This window comes from Pipistrellus kuhlii, unplaced genomic scaffold (assembly GCF_014108245.1).
Source record: "Pipistrellus kuhlii isolate mPipKuh1 unplaced genomic scaffold, mPipKuh1.p scaffold_m20_p_1, whole genome shotgun sequence".
Classification (NCBI taxonomy): domain Eukaryota; kingdom Metazoa; phylum Chordata; class Mammalia; order Chiroptera; family Vespertilionidae; genus Pipistrellus; species Pipistrellus kuhlii.
The window spans coordinates 1109550-1133903 of NW_023425404.1; the positions used below are offsets into that span (position 1 = coordinate 1109550).

Below are 24354 nucleotides of genomic sequence, written 5' to 3' on the forward strand. Positions count from 1 at the left end.
CCTGCATGGAGGGCAGAGGGAGTTCCGAGGCGGGCTGCTTGAGCTTACAGGGTAATGCTGAGGTTGGGGTGAGGGTGCCGGTTGGGGGAAACAGACATATACGCACAAGCAAGTGGTCAAACATGACCTTTCCCTGAGTCCAAGGAGAAGAGGAAAATAAGCACGGGATGGTGAGTTCAGTATCCTTACTTGGCAAAACAAAAAGTTGGCAACCTATGCTTGTCCCGAAACTATTTTTGAAATTTTATTGCCGTGCAAAATCATCTGGGCACTTGCTGGAGTGGGTTCTCTTACCCTTTCTTCTGGGTTAGTCTCTCTCCCTCTGCTTCCTCACTGCTCCTCCTACTGTTTAGTGGAGGCCCAGCCTGTGGCCTATCCTCCTTATTAAAAAGGAGATTAGCAAGTGTGAAGACCTACCAGCAATTAAGACTTTTTTCCCTGCCCGGCCATTGTGACTCAGCAGTGGAGAACCCATGGACCACAGATCGTGGTTGGATTCCCTGGTTGTGGGCTCAATCCCCAGTAGGGAGCATGCAGGAGGCAGCCAATTGATGTTTCTATCTCTCTATCCCTCTCCCTTTCTCTCTCTCAAAAAATCAGCAGAAACCAGTTTGGCTCAGTGGATAGAGCATCAGCCCGCAAACTGAAAGGTCCCAGGTTCGATTCTGGTCAGGGGCATATAACTTGGTTGCGGGCACAGCCCCAGTGGGGGTTGTTCAGGAGGCAGCTGATTGATGTTTCTCTCTCATCGATGTTTCTAACTCTCTATCTCTCTCCCTTCCTCTCTGTAAAAAATCAATAAAATATTAATTTTTAAAAAATCAACAAAAAATATTTTTAAAAAAATTTAAAGACTTTTTTCCTGATTGAAGGAGGCGGGAAATAGCATTTGAAAAGATGAGCAGGCATCTGTGCACAGCACTCTGGGTAAGAACCCACAGTCTCACATGGATCTCTGGGCAGGAACCTGGCAGCCTGGGCCCCTGCAAGGCAGAGAGGGCGCGGCTCCTCCCCAGGGAAATTGCTGTCCTGCATCTATTTGTGTGTCTACCTTTATTTTACTCTCACCCTTGAGTGTGGTGTGGGCACAGGAACTCTAATGGATATTTTGGCATTAACCAGGGACTGGGTCTTTGGGGCCCCAACTCATGACTGTGCTCAAGGCTCACAGCTCCTGAGAGGTGGCAGCCACACAGCGCAGACGAGAGCTTTCTGTTTAATGACATAGATTTAGGTTCAAAGGAACAACGGGAACTCAGACCAGGGGCCCCTCCCAGGGAGATGGGAGAGGAAGCGCTGTGTTGCAGTTGGTACCCCTTGAGAGAATGGCATCCATATTGGCCTGGTTAATACGTAAAAGGTGCCCTAACGGGCTTAGCTCAGTGGCTAGAGTATTGGTCTGTGGACTCAAGGGTCCCAGGTTCGATTCCAGTCAAGGGCATGTACCTTGGTTGTAGGCACATACTTAGTAGGGAGTGTACAGGAGGCAGATGATTGATGTTTCTCTCTCATCAATGTTTCTAACTCTCTATTCCTTTCCCTTCCTATCTGTAAAATTCAGTAAATTTATTTTTTAAAAATATGTAAAAGGCATGGTGTCACCCCAGCCCAGTCCAGTGGCCTCTAAACAGCTGGGCTTGTACCTGACCCTCCGACCCTCATAGAAGGTGTGTGTGTGTTTGGGTGGTGAGCACATCTGATGGCAAATAAGTCACACCCCTCTTCCCCATTCCTTTATTCTTGCTGGAAGCTGAAGAGGCCTCACCACCTTTGACATGTTTTTCTGAGTACCAGAGGATATCATGACCTCACACATACTACATATTTTTTCCAGGCGAATAAAAGGAGGCAGGAAATAGGTTTACTGGAAGGTCCCGATTGCTCACAGTGGGAGTTAACAGACTGTGCCTGTGATTAGTTTGATCTGGTGAAGGATACCTCCCGTGAACCAGTCTTGGGTGTACGGGTAGAGAAGTGGGCATTGCTGAGCTCTGACTGAGGATGAGTGATTTCCGGAGAGTTCCAGCGGGGCCCTCACAGATAAACAAGGAAATGGCCTGCTTGTTTACAGAATCCTGCGTGGCTAAGTGATAGGTAGGTAGGTGCTTGATGAGTGCTTCTAAATAGTGACAGCCTATTATTACTATGGCATTTAACGTTATTCCTCACATGAATGCAAATGGAACATTATCTTATAGTTACAAGAATTTATAGTGTTATCCTATACTAGAGGCCAGGTGCACAAAATTCGTGCACTGGATGGGGGGTGTTCCCTAAGCTCGGCCTGCATCCTCTCCAAGTCCAGGACCACCCCGCCCAACAGGGAGGCCCTGCCCACCCCGCCCGGATTCTGTGATCAATGTTGTGCAGAGGGAGGCCCCATCCACCCAGCCAGAATTATGTGATGGGCCCTCCCAGCCATAGTGGTTTTGCCGTGGCCCTCGATGCCATGGCCTTCGAAGCCGTGGCTTTGTCTGGAAGACGTAGGGTCTATCTGGTCTAATTAGCATATTACCCTTTTATTAGTATAGATAATAGAAGACTAACATGCAAATCAACCAAATGGTGAAATCACCGGTCACTATGACACGCACTGACCACCAAGGGGCGCACTCTCAAAGCAAGAGCTGTCCCCTGCTAGTCAGTGCACTCCCACGGGGGGAGTGCCACTCAGCCAGAAGCCAGGCTCACAGCTGGAGAGCACAGTGGCGGTGGCGGTGACAGGAGTCTCTCCTGCCTCCGAGGCAGTCAGACATCCCCTGAGGGCTCCCAGACTGCGAGAGGACACAGGCCCGGCTGATGGCCCACCCCAACCCCGCTTCCTGCCCAGTGTATGCATTGCATGCCAGGGGCTCAGTCTTTGAAGCTGCAGTGGCTTGCCTTGGCCCTCACAGCCCCAGCTTTGTCCAGAAGGTTACCCAGAAGTCCGTTCGGCTGTCCGCTGTAATTAGCATATTACGCTTTTATTATTATAGATGATATGTGTAGGTAGGTTTATGTGTCTCTGTACATGTATGTATGGATAAATAAATTATTTGATTCTAGGACAATTGATAGAATTCATTGTTTTCTTAAGATGAGGAAATATCTAAAGTACCCCTAGTGTAAGTATTCCATTTTTTTACTACTTGGCTTCCACTTATTTTATTTTTTAAGATTTTTATTGTTGACATTATTATAGACATCCCCTATTTTCTCTCCTTTGCTCACCTCTACCCAGTCTTGCCACCCGCCACCCCCACCCATGGCCTTCACCATGCTGTTGTCTGTTCACGGGCTATGTGTATGTGCTCCTTGGCTAATCTCATCTTCTTTCACCCAGTCCCCCCATCCTTCTAAGATCTGTCTGTCTGTCCCATATACGCACCCCTCTGGTTCTATTTTGTCTGTCAGTTTACTTTGTTCTTTAGATTTCACATATTAGTGAGATAATATGATATTTGTCTTTCTCTGACTGGCTTATTTCACTTAGTATAATGCTCTCCAGCTCCATCCTTGCTGTATCAAAGGGTAAGAGTTCCTTCTTTTTTGTAGCCACATAGTATTCTATTGAGTAAATGTACCACTTTTTTTAATCCACTCATCTACGGATGGGCACTTGGGCTGATTTCAGATTTGACTATTGTAAATAACACTGCTATGAGCATAGAGGTGCATATATTCTTTCTGATTGGTGTTTTTGGATTCTTAGGATATATTTCCAGAAGTGGGTTTGCTGGGACAAAAGGCAGTTCCATATTTAATTTTTTGAGGAAACTCCATGCTGGTTTCCATAATGGCTCCATCAGTCTGCATTCCCACCAGTTGTGAACGAGGGTTCCCTTTTCTCCACATCCTTGCCAGGGCTTGCTGTTTGTTGATTTATTGACGGTAGCCATTCTGGCAGATGTGAGGTGATACCTCATTGCAGTTTTAATTTGCATCTCTCTGATGATTAGTGACATTGAACATCTTTTCATTTGTCTATTGGCCATCTGCATGTCCTTTTTGGAGAAGTGTCTATTCAGGTCCTTTGCCCATTTTCCACTTCTTTTTTTAGCTCTTCTACCCAGGACACATAAATAGCCTCTGGATGTATGTGTGCTGAACTCAACAAAAGTGTAAACAAGCTGCTATTTACTTTATTAAACAGCTTCAGCAGGGATGTTTGGTCTGATTGCCGGAAATTGTTAGCTTATCACTGAACTGTCCCGATAATTCTTATTATTCAATTTGCATTGCTTATGATAATAATTATTACCACATAAAAGAGCACGATGCTTTTATTTGTATAGTTCTCTCATTAATAATTTAATTGGCGATTACATTCAAGTGGTTCTGCGACACACATCTCCGAGTACTCAGAGTCTGGCCCTGGGCACCTGGGGAGGCCGGACTTTAGGAATAAATTGTAAGGCTTGGGGCGAGGATCTGGGTGGCAGGCAGGTGTTGTTGCCTTGATATCCAATTGGTTGGCTGTCCATTTCCTTTCATATTTATTTCCAAACACGTTGTTGATTCATTCATCAGCAGGAACTCTGATCTGATCACTTTAACAACCTAAGAAACTCAATCATGGCATAGTTATTTGGGTCACTAAAATGACTAACTGAAACTAATTTGTAAGTTAAAAGGTAATGATGGCTAAAACAATACATCTGACCCAGAAGGGTTGCATCGGTGGCTTCATGTAAACCCAGTCTGTGTCTGTGTATGTTTTTTCTTTGAAAATGGGAGGATGTAGCCTAGCCAGTGTGGCTCATCAACCCATGAACCTAGAAGTCGCTGGTCTGATTTCCCAGTTGGAGCACATGCCCAGATTTCGGGCTCAATCCCCAGTGGGGGGCATGCAGGAGGCAGCCCATCGGTGATGTTTCTCTCTCATTGGTGTTCCTCTTTCTCCCTCTCTCTCTAAAACTCAATTTTAAAAAAATACTTAAAAGAAAAGGAAAAGGCAGATTTTATCGGTCACAGTTTAGCAATGTTCCTAGACTGCTTTGCAACTGTGGATACATCTTGCTACAGAAGAACATAGTTTGAGGATTTTTTTAGTGTAGGAGCGTGCCATCTTGTCCTCATTCACGTTGTATATGGTAAATAAAATGATGCATTGAAATACGCCTCCGGAGGCATGACACATGGGGTTGAAGCCGACTCAGGGCATCAGCCCTTAGTGATGTTCAAGCCACTGCACTTTAAAACTCTGGATTCAACAGGGAAAATAAAGGCAACAAAGGACTCTCATTGGAGCAGTCCAGCCTGACATCCGGAGGAGGAGCCTGTGTCGATCAGGAGTGTCCGGGAGGACGCCTTCCATGTCAGAAACTGGAGTTCATTGAAATGAATGCCGCCGCCTCCAGCGGTGGATGCATATTGGGAGCAGGTCTTAATGCCAGGCCCTTACCTGGAAATGGGTTGACTGGGGCCCAGGACAGGAACTGGGGGTTGCGGAGGCTATTTGAGAGCACCGTTTTAAAATTTGCCTTTGGAAAGGAGTTTGGTTTCTTGTGATTAAAAATTGTGTCTCACCCTAGCTGCTTGGTGCATCATCCCGCACACGGAAAGGTGGTGGGTTTGATTCCTGGCAGGGCGCATGCTCAGGTTGCAGGTTCCTGCTCAGTTCGGGCTCATGCGGGAGGCAACCAATTGATATTTCTCTCTCACATCACTTTCTCTCCCTCTCCCTCTCCCCCTCCCCCCTCCCTCTGCCCCTCCCCCTCCCCCTCCCCCCTCCCCCTCCCTCTCCCTCTCTTTCCTTTCCTTTTCCCTCCCTACCCCCTTATCTCTAAGATAAAATTTTAAAAAAATTTTAATTGTGTTTACATCTGTGATAAGCAATGGAGTTCCTAGTACTGTGAACTCCACAGACACACTATTTTAATACATTGAAACACTAGAAAGTAAGTTACCAATTTAGGAGAAGGTCACCTTTTTTGGTGGCTAAGTGGCCTATATGTGTCACTCTGGGTAGAGCAGGCTTGGGCTAACAGATCTTGCGTAAAAAAACTCATAAAACAATGGGGTATAAAACGATGAAGATTTATTTATTGCTCACTCTACGTATCTATTGAGGCTGGCTAGGGACGCCCATCCTTATTCTCATTCTCAGATGGAGGCCGAGTCCCCATCTCCGTGGCTGAGAGAGAAGAGAAGAGGGCGGAGCACACACTGTCCAGTGGTGACAGGTATCACTTCCACTCAAATTTTATTGGCCAAGGCTAGTCACATGGCCACCCCTAACCTCCAGCAGCTGTATTCTTAAAGGAGAGACAGCTGAAATGCTTATAAACAGCTCTTTGATGTCCACAGTACATACCTTCAATATTAGAGCCAGAATTCAAGAGACCTTGCTCAGCTGGAGCCACTGAGGAGCACTTAGGAGATAATTAACCGGTCACCTGAAGTGGGGTTGTCTTGTCTCTTCAGTACTGTCTTGTCTAGAGGGGACTGTACCAACCCTCCACTTCCCACTCTCCAGCTTACACACAGTTATAAGCCACAAAAACAGTGTGCTTGTGATGTGGGTGCATCAGCACACGGAGTCCCCCAGCCATCCTTCTGGGCCACCTCTGAGCTTGTCCTGCACAGACATTCGGGAGTGGCCACAAGTCCTTGCTTCCCTTCCTGTGTGTTTTCTGTGCAATGTCCCAGTGTTGGAAGTCATCCTTTAGATTTAATTTCCTTTTTTTTTTTTTTTTTTTTAATAATATACTAGAGGCCTGTCACATGGAATTTGTGTGTGGGTATGGTCCCTAGGTCTGGCCTGCAATCTGGACCATATTCCCCAGATGCTAGCAGCTGTCCCCCCTTCCCCACTTCCCTGCATGTGGGATAACCGGCGGGGCGAGGGCCTTGGCCTGGCTCTGCCCGTGTCCCCCAACGCCCACCCTGGTTCCCCATTCGCTATCGGGTGATTGGAGCGTGCTGGCTGGGGAAGAGACAAGAGGTGGTCAGTGCACCTCATGGTGACTGGTCGTTCTGGTTGTTCTGCCATTAGGGTCAATTTGCATATTATCCTTTTATTATATAGGATTTTTAAAATTGATTTAAGAGAGGGAGGGAGGAAGAAAAAAGAGAGAGACAGAGACAGCGACAGAGAGAGAGAGAAATAGTAACATCATGAAAGAGAATCATTGATTGGCTGCCTCCTGCACGCCCCACACTGGGGATCGAACCCACACCTCGCTCATGTGCCCTGACTGGGAATGGAACTGTGACCCCCTGGTTCATAGGTCAACTCTCAACCACTGCGCCACGCCAGCCAGGCTAGCTTTCATTTTCTTAAGTGAGCACCTGAAGGTTTCTTTCTAGAAAGACAAAGCCCGGTTGGTTGGGACATTGGTCTGTGTGTCCAGCTGACTGCAGGGATGTTGTCCTCACTGGCCAGGGGCTCAGGGACATTCTGTTGTCTTCACCTCCATTCTCTCTGCTCTGCTCTTAGTCTTGGCCTGGCTGTGGGGTGCTTGCTCCCTGCTTGGATCAGAGCCGTTGGGTCTGGGCTTGGGTGGTGGGGGTAACGAGTTCCACTGGGGCCTTAATGATGTTCTTTAAGGCCCCCCCAGGAATTCATATCCACACCAGAGAGCCTCAAGTAGCCAGCAAATTCGGCTACCTGGCATAGAGCCAAGAGTTAGGAAGAAGCCAGAAATATCTCAGAGGACAAGGCGGCTTTCTCTAAACCCAGGCGCTAACCTTGAAGCAGATAGGTCCTTGTGGGCCTGGTGTTCTCAAAGCAGCCACACTCCTGATTAACTTGGTTTTCTGATCCCCTTTGCTTTAAAAAAATGTTTATTTGCCCCCTTTTATTTTATTTTTTCCATCCCCTCAGATTCTCTTCCACCTCCACCCACCCTTCTCGTTCCCACAATCGCCACACTGTGGCCCAGGCCTGTGAGTTCTGTCTCCTTCTTGCTCAGTCCCCCAGTTAGGACTGCTTGCCTGCTCTCTACGAGTCTGCCCCTATCTTGCTTGTTGGTTCGGATTCTTTTACTTTTATAGGTGACAAAATGGTTTGCCTGCAGTCTCAGTGCGGTAAGTGGCAGAACAGGTTCTTAGGAGGCCAGACTTAGTCGGATGTCTGAGACGGTGGCAGAGAGATAAGGGAAAAGATGGAACTGAATGTAACTCTCTTGTTTTTAAAGAACGTAGTAGAGAAATATGCAGCGATTGCAGGACGATCCCCTTCGAAATGGCCACCTTACTTTTCCATCCTAAGGCGCGGGGAGTGTTTGCTGGTCGAGAAGATCCAGTAAGTGGAGCCGTGCTCCCCGGTCCTGCCAGCGAATACGAAGTTCCTGGAGTTCTCGTGGCCGAACATCTCGTTTGGCTGGTTATAAATAGACGCTTATGAAAGAGGTCTTTGCACAAGCGCAGCCTGTGTCATGAGGAGCAAGCGGCCTGGCCCGGGCACGCTCGGGCGGGCGGGGGAGGCTGCAGGAGGACCTCGGAGCAGGGCAGGGCCATCGGGGAACAGCTGCTCACCCTGAGCCTTCCCGTCGGAGCAGCGGCCCCAGCTCTGGACACTCCCCGGGAGCCTCCATCTGTGGGCGCTTTGGTTTCAAAGCACCGGCACGCACACGGTGTCCTCTGCCCAGCACAGTCCCGCGTGCTTGGCAAAGCAGACGTCGGTGTCGTTTCCACCCTCCAGGTGAGGACAGCCAGGCTTAGCGGAGGGCACCCCAGGCCACGGGGCCAGTGAGAAGAGGGTTCAAGCCGCCCCCTAGACCAGGTGCCCGAATCCCCAGGGGCATGGGTAATACCTGTTCTGCTCCTGCCTGGGAGAGCCCCCAGGGGAATGGAAGGAGCTCCCTTCCCTGCTCCGACCAGCGTTCTTTCCCTGGCAGAGAAGCCTAGTGCCACAGGGAGAGAGGAATGCGGAGGGCCAGTCCCAACACGAACCGCTTCGCTCTCAGGCAGAAGAGAGATTTGGGAGGACGTGAGCAGGAGGAACTCTGAGACCTTGGGCAGTATGGAGGCCATGCTTTCTTCCTCCGCTCACTTTGAGCTGCGGCCTTCCTGGGCGGGGGACTGGGCCTAGGCTCCCCCGTCGGGTAGAGGAAACCGGCCTGGGGATGGCACTCACCTCCCCCGGGACCTCCCTGGCCCGGGTGTGCCCTGTGAATGGGAAGCAGGAGGCCGATTGGCTGCTGGCCGTCAGACTCTCCTTCTTGTGCTGGGGGTCAGGGCATCCTCAGGGCGGTTCTAGACCTGCATCTGGTCCTGGTTCATCTCTAGCTATAGCTCAGGGTCCACTCTTAGCCAGTGAGGAGCTACGACCAGCAGGTCTTCCTTTTTCTCACCTGTAACTTAAAGAACCTCACTCATCATTTTAGAGGGGCTGAAATCAAAACAACAAGAAGATTCCATTTGTCACTCGTCCACATGGCAAACCAAAGGAATTTGAGAATATCCAGTTCTGGAAAGAGGTTGGGAGACAGACAGCCCCTCTCAGTGTCCATGGCAGGGCGCACTGACAGAGCATTGGCAGTATCTGTCAAAAGTTACATGCCCAGCAGGCGTGGCTCAGTGGTTGAACATCGACCTATGAACCTGGAGCTCATGGTTCAATTCCTGGTCAGGGCGCATGCTGCTCGGGTTTTGGGCTCGATCCCCAGGGTGGGGTGTGCAGGAGGCAGCCAGTCAATGATTCTCTTTCATCATTCATGTTTCTCTCTCTTTCCCTTCCTTTCTGAAATCAATAAAAATATATATTTTTAAAGTTTCATGTACCGACCCTGCAAGTGCACCCTGAGAAATGCCTGCTGTGGGCCTGCCCACCAAAGCAGCAGGAACTGGTGAATGTTGTGTATAATGGCGCCGGAGCACAGAGCAAGCATTCCGGCCTCGGAACTTGGTTGCCTCTGTCTTAGTCCGTTCGGGCAGCTGTAGCAAAATGCCCACACTGGGGGGCTTATTTGCCAGAGCTCTGGAGGCTGAAGTCTAAGGGCAAGGTGCCAGGGGGCTCACTGAGGAATCTCTTGCAGGTCACAGACCTCTGGTGTCCTACATGGAGGAAGGGGCTGGAGCTCTGTGGGATCCCATTGATAAGGGCACTGATCCCATGCGTGAGGGCTCTGCCTCTAGGACCCAATTCCCTCCCACAGCCCCATGTCCCCAAACGTCACATTATCAACATAGGAATTTGGGGGGGACACAAGCATGCAGACCATGCACCTTCATAAGTGGAAAAAATCAAGTTGCAGGAAAGCAGGGTCCTATGTATTTAAAAAAATTAAATCATATATAATGTATTTAAAAAAATTAAATCATATATAATTAAATCGTATATAACACACACACACACATACATACATACATGCATGCATGTATGTGCTCAGATTTTCATAACTGTTTTTGGTAGGATACACAAGAAAAAAGTAGGGAGGACAAAGGGTTTCAGGTAGGAGGGAAAGCAACTTTTTGCACATTACATTTTCTCTTTACAAAAAAAACCAAGGGTGCATCTGTCAGTGTTGTTATATATTTTTTAAAATATATTTTATTGATTTTTTACAGAGAGGAAGGGAGAGAGATAGAGAGCTAGAAACGTCAATGAGAGAGAAACATTGACCAGCTGCCTCTTGCACACCCCCTACCAGGAATGTGCCTGAAACCAAGGTACATGCCCTTGACAGGAATCGAACCCGGTACCTTTCAGTCCACAGACCGACGCTCTATCACTGAGCCAAATGGTTTTGGCTGTTGTTATATTTTTAATGTTTACATAGGACTACTATGTTAAGTTGGTGAGTCTACTGACCATTTAGCTTAAACAGGTTTTTCCTGTATTTTAAAATTACTTAGTGAGTGACTGCATTTTTTGTTTGTTTGTTTGTTTGTTTGTAATGAAAAGTTGGGATAGGCTCCCACCCGGCTCCCGGTGCTGGTCCCATCCACGTGGTCCTGCCCTGCCCTCCGGGAGTGACAGCAACGGGAGTGGATTGGGGGCTCCTGTCCGAGGGGATGCATGAGACCATGGCTGCCAGTGTAGCACCAGCTGTCCGCGAGTTTTGTGAGGGGACCCCGTGAGACGGCCGACGGGAGTGCCCCTGGCATGCACTTGAACCCTGCGTTGAAAAATAAAATTAAAATAAAATTAAAAAAAAAGAAAAGTTGGGATATAACCCTTGTTAAAAGCCCCTTCCAGATGAGGCATTTCCTGACTGTTTGTTAGGCATGTGCTCAGCTCTGCCTCCCTCTGCAGCGGGTAATGAAACCACGCGCTCTGCCCACAAGGCACTTAGGGCTGGAGCAGGTGATGGCGGACGGCAATAAACACACCTGAGCAGGTCAAGTGCCCAGATCACACCCTTCTCCGCTAGAGGCTGGCCGGTCTTGCTGGGCCAGGACTCATTTCCTTCCCCAGCAGAGGGTCGTGTCTGAGTCTGGGAAGGCCAGAGCCATGGAGAGAAGGGGCCAGTGTTGGGCAGTGTCTGTGCTTAGGGGCCCGGGCAGGTCCCAGCCTAGCCTGGATCCTCCGGAATTCCTGGTTATCAGCACCGCCCGGGGCAGTGTACCATCAGTGAGAACTGGCACATGCTCGGTGCCAGGGGCCGTGGCGATCTTTTTCTGAGTGAGCGTTGTCGTTCCTGGCTTTCTCTACGTATTTTAGAGGAACATTCCGATGTGCCCCTTGCTACCGCCTTCGCTTTTCCCATCATGAAACATTGTGCTCCCTACTAGGAGGCTGTATCTCAGGGGATCTGAGTGGTGGCTGGAAGCCATTGGACTGGGGAAGCCCCCAGAGAAGGGGAAAACTCATACTGGTCCGGGTTCTTGCTCAGCTGCCCAAGCCCCTGGATTTTCTTGCTCATGTTAGAGGGTTTGCTTTCCCTACAGAGGCCGTGTGCCTTGCAAAGTGTCGTGATGGTTGGTTCCTACCTTCGTTACAGCGCTTACCACGCTGTATAGTAGGGGTGTCGAACTCAATAAGAGAAGGGGCCAAAATCTAAAATCCAGCCTAAATCGTGGGCCAAATGGTTTACTGAACAGTCATAAACTGTCATTGTGATGGAAACGCAGCAGAGTGCAGTGATGACAGCGCGGTGCGGGCCACATTGTAAGGCCTGGAGGGACGGATTTGGCCCGCGGGCCTTGTGTTTGACACATGTGCTGTATAGCAACTGCTGTGTGGGTGTGTCCTTCGCTGGCTGTGGCGTCCTGGTGGGCATGGTCTCCATTCATCTCGCTGATCCACATCTCGCTGTGCCTGCAATTGGCCCTTAATTAGGACTCCAAGAATCTTTCCAACACGGGCAGGGTTCATGCTTGTGACCAAAGCAGTTGTCTGCGCAGTCAGGGGGGACGAGCAAGTGACACAAAGAAAACACGTGTCCCCTCCGCTGGAAGAAAAATGAAAAAGAGGAGAAGTAAGTGGAGTTGTTTTGGTTTTAGTTTGGAAAAGTCATATTTGGTAGCAAAATAGCTGCCCCGACGGGGCAGGGTTGAGGGGCACTGAGTGGACTTCCGTCTCAGTTTGCTTTCAGCGGAGTACCTTGTGTGCCTCGGTGGCTGAGTTGTGATGTAGGAAGGGGCAGGTGTGAGAGGAAAAGAGATGAGAAGGAGGGAAGTCAGGGGAAGTGATGGACCAGGCTGGAGCACAGGGTTCTGCTAGAGAGATGGGCCAGGCGTTTGTGGCTGACTTCTCCCTGTGCCTGTGCTCAGCCGTGTTCACACTGGGGCTCATTTGGAGGCAGCTGGTAGAAACTCTGTGTGTGTGTGTGTGTGTGTGTGTGTGTGTGTGAGAGAGAGAGAGAGAGAGAGAGAGAGAGAGAGAGAGAGAGATATGGGTGGTGATATTCCTTATTATAAAAAGGAATAAAGCTAATGCAATGAGGACCACCCAAGTATCCTACCCGAATAATCAGCCTTGTAAAAAGAACACTTCACGAAAACCTAAATCCTGGAATAAGCATTTCTTTCCGATACGATCCAGCATGACTTCCTATAAGCCTACGCCATGTGGACAGCTCCAGCGTGAAGATTTCAATGGAAACAATTCCAAGGGCGTCCTTCGCCCCAGGCGAGGGCACCAGCCAGTCGGTCTTCATCTGCCAGAGGGGATGGAAGTGGTCACTCAGCCCCTCAGGTGATGACCTCTCTGGTTGGGGGTGTTGGATCCCTCTTCACATTCCTGGGAACACTTGGATCTGTGGGTCCCGGGGAGCCCCTTTGCATGTGGCCAGTGGTGGAGAGCCCAGCTGGCATGGGCCTCTGAAGACTTCCTGCCAGATGTTGTGAAGGGTTGAGCTAGAGAGGTGGAGCCACTTGGGAGACTTCTCCGCAAAGGTTTCTGGGAGGAGGGGTCACTCTGGCCCTGAGTTGGTGACGCCAGGATTGCTTCTTGGTCGGCGGGGAGGATGACACCTCTGGGCCGGGGTTCTGAGGAAGGCTGTGTGGATAGACACGTGAGCTGCCTCTGAGCTGCAGGCAGTGCAGGAACACCCGGGTCTGGGCGTGGGGCAGTCTGGGAAGCAGGAAGAAGACAGAGGCATCTCTGTGCCTCCCACCCATGGCACTTCCTCATGTGTTGGTGCCCTGTGTGCACTCCACTGATGGAATCTGAAGACGGATCTGTTTCATTTCACTGCGGGACAGTGGGCAGGGAGCCTCACCCCTGCAGGGTGTACCAGCAAACCATCAGGGAGCCCCCACTTCTTCTGGCAAGGGTGCCTCGTGAGATGGTGTTTAAAAATGCTTGTATTGATTTCAGAGAGAGGACAGGAGAGACGGATAGAAACATCAGTGATGATAGGGACTCATGGATCGGCTGCTTCATGCACACCCCCTCCTGGGGATTGAGCCTGAAACCTGGCATGTGCCTTGACCGGGAATCAACCTTGACCTCCTGGTTCACTGAGCCACGCCGGCCGGGACTGTGCGATGGCTTTTGACGGCATTAGCTGTATTCCTTGACATCCCAGTCTAATGCATTCTTCCTTGGATGCTTTTTCCAGTATTGGGGTCCCCGTGAGGGAGCAAAGGAGGAACTGTCTGCGATCAGGAAAGCTCACCCAAGTGGCCACCCCGCAGGGAGAGGTTTCTCCACGTAAGCACTGAGAAGTGTGGCGGCGTAGTCTCCACGCTCCCTGTCCTGTCGGGAAGCGGTCATGAATGGAAATGTCGATGTGGACAGGGTTATCTCACCAGACGGGAGGCTGATGAGCCAGAGCAGAGGCCCCTGTGGGCAGGGCCTGTCTCTCCTCCTGGGCAGCCCAGGCACTGCTCACGCCAGGTCACCGGCTTCCTGAAAGGACAGGTGTGTTCCTGTATGCCTCCTGAGGTCTTCCAGCCTGGTTCCCAAGCTCTGAAACCCTCTTCCCCCTTCCCTGCTTACCTCACTGTAAATACAGCCCATCTCTGTGTCTGCCCGGCCAGACTGCCGGCCGGGTGCCCGTGCTGGAGGCACCGACTGCAGACATCACGTGTGTGTGTGCTCCCAAGTCCTTTCCTGTGAGCCCTGGAGAAAGGGCTGTGCTTTGGAAAGGATTGGGTTTTTATTGTTATCTTTCATTAGTAAGGCTTGAAGGCCAACAACACCACTCTCAGCATCTGTTTCTGATACACTTTTGTCATTAATATATTTATTATTCAATCACAAGCTAATCCTTCAGTGTTGTGGGCCAGGAGATGGCCTGGCCCCGGCCAACTCACCTTTCTCGTGGGAGAAGACAGGACAGCCAGCAGGCGAGGAGGACCCCTGCTCTGCAGGAGGAAGTAGATAAGCGGGGTGGGGAAGGGCTTGGGGTGCTGGTGTCTGGGGAGAGGTCTCCGAAAGAAGGAAATTTCAGCCAAGACCTGAGGAAAGGGAGGGAGCAGGAGAGAGAGGGCGGGTGGCGTTCCTCACCTGGGAGGGTGGCAGGTGTGCCCACATGATGGGGCCCTGCAGGGGGAACTAGGATGTCCTGTCCCTCCTTGGTTGAGATTTGGTGCCTTTGGTGTGTGGCATATTTGTTGGTGACTCTTTATTTTGAAATAACCATACACTCAGAAATTGCAAAAACAAACCAATAAAAAACAAAGAGTGTAGATAAGACCCCCACCCATTCTTCCTCCAGCTTCCCCACAATGATATCTACCAGGTCATGGACATTGGTGCAATATTGTTCACTAGACTCCAATTAGAAGACTTTAATAGTTATTTACTTACTTATTTATTTACTTGTTTATTTATTTTTAATCCTCACCTGAGGATTCTTTCATTGATTTCTAGGGGGAATGAAAGAGAGAGGGAAAGACAGACAGAAATATTGATGTGAGAGAAACACATCGATTGGTTGCCTCCCACACTATCCCAGGTCGGGAAGGAGCCCACAACCAAGGCACTTGCTCCTTACGGGAATGAAACCTGGGCCGACGCTCTAGCCACTGAGCCAAACCGGCTAGGGCTTCAATAGTATTTGTACGTATTCATTGTATATAGAGGATCTGTGTGTATGTGTGTGTGGTACATTTTTTAACGTGTACATTTTCATCTCTTTTAAACATATTTGTTCAGTGTTTCAGAAACGTCTGATTACTTATTTAATAAACATCAAATGAACACTTACTACGTATCAGTGGGTGTTGGGTAATTGAGGTGCAGGCTGAGGGTGTCGGGGGCTTGGTGGTGGTCTGAGAAAGCTGGCCCATCTGGGAAATGCCAAGGAGAGTGGGGGATGGGGGTGAGCAGGACAGGTGAGCAGGTTGAGCATCTGAGGGGCTGAGTGCCAGGCTGGTGGTTTGGGACTCTGTGCTTCTTGGCAGATTCCTCAATACCTAGCCAAGCTAGGGACTCAGAGCATGACTGTGATCGCCTGAAAACTACTCAATTTATGTTCTCGCTGACCTGTCCGTTTGAGCAATAAAGGCAGTGCCTACTGTGTGCACATCTGGTCTGGGAGGGACGCCTGGATGCAGCCTGACCAGGTCCCTCCTCCAGAGCCCCCTCCATCATCCACTCGGACACACCGTGTTCCCTGGCGCAGCGCCTGAGTGTGCGTGTCACTGATGTGTGTTGTACACGAGGAAACTAGGTGTCGGGTGCCAGGTGGATGTTTCCTTTGCGTTTTCTGAGGCAGGAGAGAGACACCTGTCAACCGCTGGATCCACGCAGATTACACAGATCCTCTGTGTACCGGGACCGCATCCACCAGGAAAAGGAATGTCCCCGTTTAATCGAAGCACTTGGCATTTCGCTCTGACCTTTCCAATGTGTCATTTCGGGGCGGCAGCCTGTTAGATGGCCTGCAGGGCTGTGCCGGAACGCCGAGCCAAACGGTGTAACGAGGATGTCCCTGTCCTTTCCAGCAAAATGCAAGAAAAAGAAGCCCCTCCCTTGCCCCATTCCCCCATCGGGAAGAAGCTTGGTTGTCCAGGAAAGGAAAGTGAGTCATGGATCCCAGTAAGTGTGCGTGGGCTCTCGGGAGAACTCCAGCCGGGGCCGGGCTGCCCAGTGGGCTCCGTGTTCCTTGACAGCCAGCGGAGTTTACAGCGTCTTCCCCTCCAGCTGTCAGGCTGACGGTCCCTGAGCCGGACGTCAGCCCACGCACACGGGCGCCTCCCTGATCATTGCACAGTTCCCTCGGCCACCGGTGGTGGAGTGCAGCCCTGACCAGGAATCTGACACGATGCGGGCATTTACCTTCCTGGCAAAGGGCTCTGGGTCCACGATGCAGGGGATGGACCTGCCTTCCAAATCCACTGGCCCTTCCAGGGACAGGCCCGGCAGTGAGAGCCGTGTGACGTGTGTGTGTGTGTGTGTGTGTGTGAGAGAGAGAGGGTGGGCATGCTGCTGCTGCCCTCTGGCACGAGAGCCGTGTGACGTGTGTGTGTGTGTGTGTGTGTGTGTGTGTGTCTGTGTGTATGTGTGTGTATGTGTGAGAGAGAGGATGGGCATGCTGCTGCTGCCCTCTGGCACGAGAGCCGTGTGACGTGTGTGTGTGTGTGTGTGTGTGTGTGTGTGTGTGTGTATGTGTGTGTATGTGTGAGAGAGAGGATGGGCATGCTGCTGCTGCCCTCTGGCACGAGAGCCGTGTGACGTGTGTGTGACGTGTGTGTGTGTGTGTGTGTGTGTGTGTGTGTGTGTGTGTGTGGATGGATGGGCGTGCTGCTGCTGCCCTCTGGCACGGGACCTTCCGCTCTGTCCTGCGAAGGAGCTTGAGTGAGAAGTGACTTCCATCAGCAGAAGCACTCCCAGGCCGCCGCTGCCCGGCAGGGCAGTGTGGTGTGCAGCACGCATAGCAGGTGCGAGAGGCGTGAGGATGCGTGGTCCAGGCTCCACACAGCCCAACCACTGCGAGTTCTAGGTCAAGCCGTTTATCCTTCCTCGACCCCCGTTTTCCCTCTCTGTAAATTGACGGCTTCACACCAGAGAATCCTAAGATGCCTTCTAAAACAAATACGCTGTTACGGTCCACCAAAGGCTAATGATTTGGGTGCAGATTTCAATTCATTTTCTGCTTCTCTCTCTCTTTTTTTTTTTTTACCCAGCTCCTCTGGAATTATCAAGAAATAGTGCAACCTTTTAGCAGTTAGTCCCCTTTCTAAGGTTTCCCAAGCCTTTGCTGATCTAAAGTGGCAACTGCGTCATTGTCCTCTAAGTGACCATAGGTGTTTTTTTGTTTGTTTGTTTGTTTGTTTGTTTTTAATTGCCTTATTGCTTTGTAAAGGGCACATTGTGCACAGCTCTATACAGAGAGTTTGTGACTCAGAGGCCAACATGTTGAGATTCCCTCCAAGTCAGCACCTGCTCACTTAGCCTTCTGAGGTGGGGAGACGGATGAGCAAAGAGGTAGGGAATCATTACCTTTTCCGGCCCGTTTGGAGAGCTTGCAGACGGAATTTGTCTCCTTTTGTCCGTTTCCACTCGGCAAATACCGACTTTGACTCTTGGCTGTGAAGTGGGGGCAGGCATGAGCGTGGCTAATCTCCAGTTAAGAACTTTATCTCCTCCAGGGCTACACCGGCCAAAACCTGTTGCTGGGCTTGTTGACTGGGAGCCAGAGGGGGTCTGGATGGCTCTGCGCCTGTTAAGGAGCACCCCCCTCGAGATTAAGTAGCGGGCAGATTGTGGGGGTCAGCTGGAAAACTTTTTTGATAATTGTTTGCTTTCAGGCATGCCAAGGCTGCACTGCACTTGAACCTCCAATTATTCACGAGCATAATAGCCAAGCTCACAGTTATGTTGTGTCGCCCTGCTGAGGACAGAAAAAATAGGGTAGTTTTCTGAGAAGTCCGTGGGAAAACACTTTGTAAAAAGGGCACCAAAGGGGCCGTTGGTTTGCGCGGTGGACCCGCATACTGAGATTTTGGGGAGAGCAATACACTCATTCCAGGAGGAAAGGAAGTCCCTCAGCAGAGCCCAGGTGGCTGTCTTCAGAAATGCACCCTGTGCGTTTCTAATATAGGGACAAGTAGAGCTGAGTCTGCAAGGCCCAAAGAGCAAAGGGAAAAGATGCAGAAGGTAAGTGACATAGGAAATGATGGACATTTTAAAAAAGTATATATTTTATTGATTTTTTACAGAGAGGAAAGGAGAGGGACAGATAGTCAGAAACATCGATCAGAGAGAATCATCGACCAGCTGCCTCCTGCACTCCCCTCACTGGGGATGTGCCCACAACCAGGACACGTGCCCTTGACCAGAATCGAACCTGGGACCCTTGAGTCCGCAGACCGATGCTCTATCCACTGAGCCAAACCAGTTTCGGCAGAAATGATAGACATTTTAAAAAATATGTTTTCATTGATTTTTTTTTTTAGAGAGAGGAAGGGGAAGGGATAGAAACACCAGTGAGAGAGGACCACCATCAATGGGCTGCCTCCTGCACATCCCTCACTGGGGATCGAGCCTGCAACCCAGGCACGTGCCTTGACCAGCAATCCAACCAGTGACCTCTTGGTTCCTGTGTTGATGCTCAACCACAGAGCTACACTGGCTGGGGAATGATGGATATTTCTTAAAGGGAAGGAGCCTTGACAGCCCAAGTTGCAGAAGTAGTAGGAGCCATAGTCATCTCTGACCTGGTGTTTCACCATGCCACCCCCTTCCTCCAAATCTCCTAGGCACTCTGACAGCAAGAGTGATACTCATGCAGACAAGACAGATGTCCTGAATGACCTTCCCATTTTCTTAGGAGCTCACCTGCATCCACTTCTTATTTCTGCGAGTCTCTCTCGCCCGGGGTTCTTGGTATTCGCCATCTCCCACCTCTTCTAAAAGCTGTTTGGAGAAGCAGTGAAGGCCACCGAATGGGGCTTCAGAAAATTTTGGTTCAGGTCTGGACTCTGCAACAACCGTCTCCCCCTTTTGAATATTCCCTCCATGTCTCCATTTGTTTGTGCATGCAGTCTTTTATTCCACACGCTCTTACTGAGCACTTACTATGTTCTGGGCACTATAGGCCTTGAAGATCTGGCTGTGAGCATGACAGATGAGCTCCAGCCCTCATGACGGTCACATGGACTTGTTTATTTTTATGCCTAAGAGATCTCACTATATATTTGCTAGCTGGATAAATGGTTCATACCTGCTCTGTTTAGTTTAAATGTCCAGTCTCTTCTGTTGGGAAGTGTCCCGACTGAAAAAAAGAAAAGAAAAGAAAAAGGCAGTCATTACAGAGATTTCTATAAATACAGATTCAAGGCCCTGGTTTCAGAAATGCTAAGAACTTCACTTGCCTTGGTTGACACTTAGTTGGGTCCAACTGGTGTGACTTAGGAATCAGTCACTCAGTCAGTTATTCAACAGGTGTCTATTGAAGACCCGGATGTGTCAATCACTCTGCTTGTGTTCCTCTAGAAGCAGCCACTGCTCCACCAGCAAATTCTTTCCCCCACACTTCAGAGAGGACCCAGGATGATTGTAGAATTAACATAAATGAAAGACACAGGAGAGAGAGTCTCCCTGGAAGGGATTGCTTCTGGGAGTGTTTGTGCCGATGGGCTGATTGATTTCCATGATTTTCCACAAAGCCGAGGAAAATACAATCGCCTGCCTCCTTTCTCCCTTCCTCCTTGTAGGCACTGTTGTTGTTCCCCATTTTTCAGATGAGAAAACTGAGGGTTCAAGCGGTTAATAACTTGCCCAAGGTCATGCAGTTAACAGTGGTGGAGCCAGGATTCAAACCTGGGTACCTGGCTCCTGGTTCTACACTTGCTGCACGCGATTTTCCTACATGAACAGGCTCTGGTATCAGGATGCCAGATCAGAATGAAACCTCAACAGTTGGGGCCTTGGCTGAACTAGAACTGCCCACAGTCCTGCCCACGGACTTGCTGGTTGTGGAGACCGTGGACACCTGCAAGTGTTCTGAGAGAGCGGCTTTGCAGGAGATGGGAGGAGCTGGTGTTTGCAGAAAAGCCGCTGCTGTGTTGGTTATTAACTAGTAGCTCCCAAAGGGCAAGTTGACCGAATTGTGTAACTTTTATGTGACAACTCACGATTGCAGGAGCTGCCTGGGCTGCAGTGTGAGTTGGAGTTATTAATAAAGGTGACACAATATCAGTTCCTATTTGTTTCCCCCTTTCAATTTTATTGTGTACTGGGTTCAGGTGTACTAGTCCCCGTTTGCTGAGAACCTACTGTGGACTGGGCAACTCATCCTCAATCTTCCACGTGTTGGTTACGCCTGCCCCGGAGCCCTGGAAAGGGGGTGTTGTGATTCTGCTTCTCGGATGAAGAACCGAAGGCTCAGAGGTTCAGTGACCTGCCCAGGGCCACACAACTTACAGTCAACCCAGCTCTGACTGCCTATGCAGGGTATGCCCTTTATGCTACATGATTCGTTCATAAAAAGTTACCGCCACCTGCTATGTGCCAGCCATGGTTTGCAGCACCGGGGGTTCCGTGGGGCACACGGTAGATGGGTCTCTGTTTCCGGGAGTTCACACAAGACAGCGGTGGCCTGTCAGGGCCTGGGACCCCCACTCACACTAGGCAAGGGGGAGAACAAGATGTTATATGAAGGCCTTGAGTCTGCAGGGTCCAAAGCCCATTTTGTGGTTACTACTTGATCAGTAATGTTAGTGATGTGGGGCCTTCAATGAGGTTTAATTATTTATCAGTGTTTGTTAAAGGGAAAGTACGGTGATTATCAAGGAAGATCTAGAATGGGTATTTCGGGGTTAGTCAGTTTGCAATCGTGCCTCCTTGCTTTCCTTCGCCACCAGCCCAGCACCCAACCCTGCCCAGCACCCAGCCCCGCCCAGCACCCAGCCCCTCCCAGCCCCTGCCCAGCCCTTTGCCAGGTAAGGAAGCTGATGGCTGCCCGTCTTGCCAGTGCCCTGTAGTGTTACTTCGTGGGCTGTGTGGATGGAACTGGTGTGGCCCTGACCCCCTTCTGGCAACGTTAGCACCTGTGCCCCACCCATGAAATGCTGGTGACATCTGCCTTCTTTCTTCCCATTCTGTGACAACCCAAACATCTCTAAGCATTCAGTTCTCTAGCTGAGAACCTCAAAGACGTGCTTGTGTTTTCCTGCATTAAAACCCTCCTGCTCTCTTCCCTGGGCTCACACACACCAAAGCCGCCGACACGGGGGAGAGGGAGACTTGTCTCAACGGGTCCCTTCCCCACGGTTTCCCGATCTCAGGCCCCGCCTCTGTCCTCCAGGACCTCAGCAAAGGCCGCCTGAGCACCCCTCCCGTGAGGGCATGGTCAGGGAAGTCCAGGTGCTCAGGTGCGAGAATATCAGATGAGCCTGCAAGCCCTTCGTCTTGCTGATGAGAAAACCGGAGCACAGGAGGGAAACTTGCCAAGCTGACCCTCCTGAGTCACAGTCCTGCCATCTGTCCATCACCACGGCCACTTGGCCACTTGTCGAGCACAACATGTCTTCAGTGGGAAGGTGTTGGGAGAGCTGGAGTTTGGAGCCACTTATCCAATGGAGTTGATGGGATTAAATACATTAGCCCATGGCCAGTGTTCTCTCCAACATACAAGCACAGTCTTCATTCCCCGCCAGGACACAGTACGGGCCAAGGGCAGTTTAACAGCCCGAAGCTGGAGGAATTCGTTTTTTCCCTTTTATGCTTGCAAGTTATTGTTGAGTGTGAAAAAATAAAGCATGAAAATCCTCACCAATTTAGAAGTGCTTATCATGGAAAGTTTACAGTCCCAGCTGACCCACCCGTCAAAGCCTTCCTGGGCATGTGTTAACATACCTGATGCTATCCTGCAGACAATACACTTGACGTGAGTTCTGAAGCCTGCTCCTCTCTCCAACCTTTCTCCTCCGGTGCCTCACGCTACCTTTTTCTCTTAAAAGCTGCCAATTTCCATTACATGGATGAACCAGGATTTAGCTAACTGATCCCTTTTGGGCGAACATGGAGTTCTTTTCAGTTTTCCAGGGTTATAAATGATGCTGACATAATCCTCGTGCACGTACTTTTTTTTGCACAGTTGTGTATTTCCGGGCATTGAGTGCCTAGAAGGAGAATTGCTGGGTCAAAGCCACGGTGTAGTCTAAATTTAATAGGAAGTGTTGAATATGCCTCTAAAAAGAACACGACGTTATTAATAAGGCTCTCATCAACCCTAAGGGTGCCTATTGCTACACATCTTCACCCACAGTGGGTTTTCTTCTTTAACTGACCTTTTAAATCTTGGAGTTTTTCTGAGTACCCAGCGTGATCATTTGGTACAATTTAATTGAATGCTGATCTCTGGTGTCATGGTGCAAAGCTTTAAAGGTATGGCGGTTATGTTTTAGAAAGGCAATTTCAAAAAGGTTTTCAGTCTGGCTGGTGTGGCTCAGTGGTTAAGCATTAACTTATATACCAGGAAGTCACCAAAGCCGCCGACACGGGGGAGAGGGAGACTTGTCTCAACGGGTCCCTTCCCCACGGTTTCCCGATCTCAGGCCCCACCTCTGTCCTCCAGGACTGAGGCGGGGCCTGAGATCGGGAAACCTCCGGGCATGCAGGAGGCAACCGATCCATGATTCTCTGTCATCATTGGTGTTCCTATCTCTCTCTCTTTCTCTCCCTCTCCGAAATCAACAAAAATATATCTAAAAAATAAAAAGGTTTCCATGCCAGAGTTTTGGAAACCTGAAACTGAAGTCTAGTCCCTTCCCAGCGTTTTCCCCAGCGTTTCCTGTTGGCGCTGACTTGTTTCCTGGACCCCGGCCCGCAGGCTGTTGGATATGGACGCATCGGTCTTCTCTGAGCTGCATGAGGGGAAGAGCCAAGTCCTGAGGCCCCACCTTGTCATGGGGACCAGGGCTGAGGAAACTTCTGGAAGCTGGCTGGTTTTTAAGCTAAGCTCCCCTTCCAAACGGCTTCCCTCGCAGGCTCTAGAGCACACACTTCCTACCCCAGATGGCCTGGCCAGCCTGGACACCTGGCTGGGCCAGTGAGCTGGCACCTCCTGTGTCCACATTAGTGCTGCCCCCGTGACGGTGCTGATGGTCTCCGCTGCATTCCTTCCCGCCCTCCCCCAGGAACGCCGGGAGACGGAGGTGAGCGTGGCCGGGGAGCCTTTCCCAGCTCCGCTCAGGCACCAGGTGAGCCAGGAGGGGACAGATGACCCTTCCTTGGATAATGGCTTGCTCCTTTCTTTAAAACCAGACTGGAAAGAGGTAGGATCATCTCGGCAATATAGTGCCGTGGCCTCGTTTTCTGGGTGTCACAGCCTGTTCTTTCTGTCTTTTGTCCTCCCTGCCTCTAAGGACACACCTTGGCAATACACCTCTAAACCTCCTGGGGCTCAAGGACCCCCACTTTCTCCCCAGTCTGCCCCAGGGAGTGACCCCGGTAACAGTTCTTTACACGCTAAGTGTTAATGAATGAAGGGTACTGGATCTTAGACACGAGGCGATAGGGCTGGGGAATGAGCTTCCCGTATGGGGCTTTTTAAGGTGTGTGTGGCTCCTCTTATTCTCTGAGCCTCCTCCAACGAGATGATCCTCTCCCGTGTGTGAGGTGGGTTCAGGGAGGGAGATATGTAGACGAGGCGGAGGCCGGGAAAGAGTGTCCTCCTCTGCAATCTGAACAATTGCGGAAGCTACGCCGTCCCCAGCCACCCATGCTGGAGTGACGACTCACAGAAATACGCTTTGTGTCTCTTAAAAGCTCTTTTCATTTGAGCTGTGTAATAATATACACACACAAGGTGTCACTTTTTTTTTTTTTTCCCCCCCAAATGGGTAGTGAGTGAATACACTCAACGATTAAAAAAAAAAAGTGAATGGAAAGTGTTGAGACAGGCAGGCCGGGAGTGATGAAGATTTAACCTGCGGACTGTCATGCTCGGGCTCCGGAGAGCCCTGCGGAACCAACCGAGACGTGGCAGCCAGCGTCCCACACATCCTGGCCGGCTCTGGGGCTGACATCTACAGAGTGACAGGTTACTGACAGGTAACAGGGAGAACGGGAAACATATCAATCTG

The 24354-nt window shown here is 50.3% G+C and overlaps 1 protein-coding gene and 1 non-coding gene across 2 annotated transcripts in view; both read left to right on the forward strand.

Annotated features, from left to right (window-relative positions):
* Window positions 1–24354, forward strand: part of FOXN3 (forkhead box N3) — a 346858-nt gene that overhangs the window by 93754 nt on the left and 228750 nt on the right. The window lies entirely within an intron of this gene.
* LOC118710566 lies at window positions 10850–10971 on the forward strand. The gene has a single exon (XR_004985446.1). It is a non-coding gene; the product is annotated as a small Cajal body-specific RNA 23 (non-coding RNA).